At 37.9% G+C, this 4,261-nt stretch overlaps 1 long non-coding RNA gene across 1 annotated transcript; it reads left to right on the forward strand.

Moving 5' to 3' along the window:
• The first annotated feature begins 280 nt into the window (after positions 1-280).
• On the forward strand, positions 281-1,532 carry LOC140828457 (uncharacterized). Its single transcript, XR_012117215.1, has 2 exons — positions 281-527; positions 1,293-1,532. It is a non-coding gene; the product is annotated as an uncharacterized lncRNA (long non-coding RNA).
• Positions 1,533-4,261: the final 2,729 nt, after the last annotated feature.

Here is a 4,261-nt window from a genome sequence, read left to right on the forward strand (position 1 = left end):
GCAGCGGGCAATATGTCATAAATATCTCTCCACAAGTTAGATGCATATGTTTGAATACACGTTAAATCAAAACCCTCACCATCATCGTAATAACAGTTAAAAGTAGCTTCTAAAAGTAGAAAAAATTTATTGAAAATAATATCCAAACAAACCCATAGCATTAGATTTTTTTATTCACATATTATATTTTTTTTTTTATTTGAAGATGCATATTGTAAATTTAAGAATTGATTTGTTGGATATGGAATTTGGAAAAGGTACAACCACTTAAACAAGCTCTATTGGCGCAGCTGAAAGATTTGAAGGCGGAGCATTCGCAGCTACGCGTGGCGAAGGTGACCGGTGGCGCTCCGAACAAGCTCTCGAAAATCAAGGTGGTGAGGCTCTCAATTGCGCAGGTGCTGACCGTAATTTCGCAGACGCAGAAGGCTTCTCTGAGGGAAGTATATAAGAACAAGAAGTATTTGCCTCTTGATCTCCGTCCTAAAAAAACACGTGCCATCCGCCGCCGTCTCACCAAGCATCAGGTATTGTAGTATACTTTTTTTATATAATTTTTTTTTCTCCTTGTGCTATCATTTTTCGGTAGTATTTTCTTTTAACGTCTGAATTGTAATGATTTGCGATCAGACTTCTTCATTTTGTTAATTGGGCTTTCTCATTGTTGAAACATTGCTGTTGGTAATGACTGCTGGTAGTTTGGTTCGTCTTGTTCCTGTGATTTATTGTGGGTTCTCTAAATCTTCAATCTTTCATGTGATTACCTTCAGCATATTTTATTATCTATAGCTTGATAAATCCTGCAATGTTCCGTAGTATTGAATATAAATACCGGAGCGATCACTAAATGGTGATCTTTGCCCCTGTAATATTGTCCCTTTTTATCGAGAATCAGTAGACTCACACAGTGATTGAATTGAAGCAACAATGTTTACAGAGTGACTCAGAACATTGATCTTGATTACTTAGTATTCTACACAATCTTTTACCGACTTAGATTGAAAGTTGTACATTGAGCTTTGTAAATGTGTCTTTCATTAACTTGGAATCCTTTCGTCCTATTGAGCATTGTTTTCGGAACACATGGATTTAAAAGTTACCCTGGACTATTTGAGTGTAACTGTGTTAAATATTACGAATTTGAATCCGTCAAATTCTTTGTTTGGTCCAAGCAGTTTCCCATATGGAACAAGTTAGTTTTCATCTATAAACTTTTAAAAATGTGAAGTTTGCTTCATTTTGCTTGGCTTTAACTCCGATTCTTTTTTTTCTTCTTTCTTCGTCTTGTGCAGGCATCGTTAAAGACCGAGAAACAGAAAAAGAAAGAAATGTACTTACCAATCAGAAAGTATGCAATCAGAGTTTAAGTTATTTTGTGCTGGAAAGCATATTTGGTATTTTGACATCGGATCTTCGAGGATTTCTTAAATCTGTTCAATTGAATTGTTGCATTTGCAGTTAGTTAAGAGTTCATAAACTTGAAATTTTGGGTACCATTTTCCCTGGTATATGATGTTTGACATTCTATTTTATCCATCTTGCTAGAAGGTTGAGGCTCACTTTTGCAACACTGGTTCAATTTTTAGACTATTTTGTTGTGTCTCGTATAAGTTAATATTTTAAAACATATGAACATGTTTAATTCAAATTCGGAATCCAGATTTATTTTTACTACATGATATTTGACTCAATGAGCACGGGTATGGATCGACATTTCTGCGCAAATTCGTGGGCGGAGACGAAACATTCTGCAACAAAATCCAGCACAAAAGAGACCTCTATGGATCTTAGTTTCAGATTGTTGTTCAATTCACGCCTCAAACTATTTTCTGGTAAGTTAAAATCAAGATGGTCGGGGCTTTTTACAATAAAATAAGTCCAATCATATGGAGCCATTGAGCTGGAATGCAATGACGGAAGAATGTTTAAAGTAAATGGACTACAGATCAAGCATTATTATGGGACCGAAGTACGACATGTTGACAACATTCTTTTGGGCGGACCAACTTGATTTAGACTGGTGGCAGTCGGGCTGACGACTTTAAACCAAGCGCTTATTGGGAGGCAACCCAAATTTTTGTTTCTTTATTGCATTTCGTTTTCGGTTTTGCTTTTATTCTTGTATTCTTATTTTTGTTGTGTATTTTTGGTTTAGTGTGTTCTTATATCTCCCCAAATCTTATGACTCCCAATTGTGTTTTTCAGGACTAAAAATTAGAAGAGAAAACAATTTCAAAGAGTGCACCCGCGCTGAAAATCTACCGCACCCGCAATAGTTGAAGACAGAAAATTAAAAACTTCCAGTAGCCATACCGCTCCTGCGGTGCAAACATTACCGCACCTACGCTGCGTTGACAGAAGTTGGATCGCACCCGCGGTAGGATTTTCATCGCACCTGCGGTGTCTGTTGACTAAAAACTAAAAATTTCCAGTAGGCGAAGCGCACCCGTGGTCTATTTTTCAGTGCACCCGTGATCATTTTCCAGAACCATTACTGAACCCGCGGTAGAATCGTCACCGCGCTGTTGTAGTGCCCAAATTCAGTACACGTATAACCCATGCATTTATTTAATTATTAGATCATTTATATATTTTTTTAAATGAGTTTTAGCCATGCATAATTTATGAAAATGCATTATTTTAAATTATTCATGTTTATGGGATGCACGTTAAAATGTCTTTTTCAAGTTTCATGTTTCAGGCGATTATTCGAGGCGGGATTGAGGAAAAGACCCGGTGACGATTTTGGCAAATTAAAATGTGGTATTTTATTTTTAAGTTGAGAATGAGGTGTTTTAAATAATTTATTAAGTTGTTAGTATTTTTAAAGCCTTAATTATGTATTGAGTGATTTAAGAGTTTAAAACCTTTAAAATTAGTGTGTAGATATTTTAATTTTAAAGTTTGATTAAAATAGTGTGTGTAAACTTTTTATTAGTATTTTAAATAGTTTATTTAGCTAGAGTTTCCCCTAATTAAAACACACACACACGTTACACACACTCACACACACTTACACGTTTTTACACACACTAAACACACACACTCACTTTACGTTTCAGATTTTATATCTTTGAGGAGAGAAAACTAGGGTTCTTCATTAGCATAGCAGCCGCCACCCCCTCTTAAAATTCCAGCAAGGTTTTCGTTAATTTTATTGCAAGAAAAGCGTGCCACGTTCGTCCCGGATCAACCTTGCTTCCATCTCCGCCTCGGTGACGCCGTTTCGGTAACGTTTATTATCAAAAGGCACGTATAATCTGTTCTTTCTACATCGATCTTGTTATAGTATGCGTCGTGTTATTTTATGCGTGAAAATCCATGTGTGACGTTCGTCGTTTGAGCGGAAAATAGTTTGAATGCGTTTGAAATACTTTTTAGATCTGAAATCTCGCAACTTACTGTTCTGATAAAAACTGCGATTTTTCTGTCGTGATTTTGAGAAAACTTTCAACTAAAAAATTGTAGAACTTTTCGATACCTTCGATTTCATATAAAAATTCGAGATTTTTGGATGAATATTGAGTGAGTTATGATATTTTTCGTGGGACTGCTCAAACTGCGACTTTTACGAAAATTGTGTTCTTGTAGTTTTTGTTGCAGGCTTCGTTGGAGATCGACGGGTGATCGTTGCTGTGTCTAGGTATGATTATTATGATGATAGGATGTCAATTGATGCGTCGCCTAGTGTCGATAGGCACTCACACGCACTAGAAGTCGTAGGTAACGAATTGGTGTCAATTGCTATGTTTGAATTGGATGTGTCGTAGGGGAACATCGTTGCCTTGGGTGGTTGTACGTTTATGGTTTGATGTTAGAGCATGATAGGATGGGTCTCGGGGTGTCGTTTCATAGTCCGTGCAACCGAGTCTAGAAAGTTGAGCAAAGCATGTACAGAATTTTCGTAGCTTTGTTTGTCCCGCAAGTACACGGACCCAAGCACGGACCTTGGCACGGGGTCCGTGTCTTTGTTTTTCTCTTGGTGCGCCATTACAGAGTCTACACGGACCTCCACCCGGACCCTGACACGGGGTCCATGCCTTTGATTCTTTTCGGAGCCTCTTTCCAGAGTCTACACGGACCTTCACCCGGACCCTGACACGGGGTCCGTGCCTTTGCTTTCCTTCGGTGTCAATTTCCAGAGCCTACACGGAACCCTACACGGATGTAGGTACGGGGTCCGTGTCCTTCATTTTTGGGGAAAAATAATTTAGTATGCTTTGAGGTTAGACGTCATGGGTTAGCACAATGATTTACAAAG

The sequence above is a fragment of the Primulina eburnea genome, chromosome 3 (assembly GCF_022965805.1).
Source record: "Primulina eburnea isolate SZY01 chromosome 3, ASM2296580v1, whole genome shotgun sequence".
Lineage (NCBI taxonomy): Eukaryota > Viridiplantae > Streptophyta > Magnoliopsida > Lamiales > Gesneriaceae > Primulina > Primulina eburnea.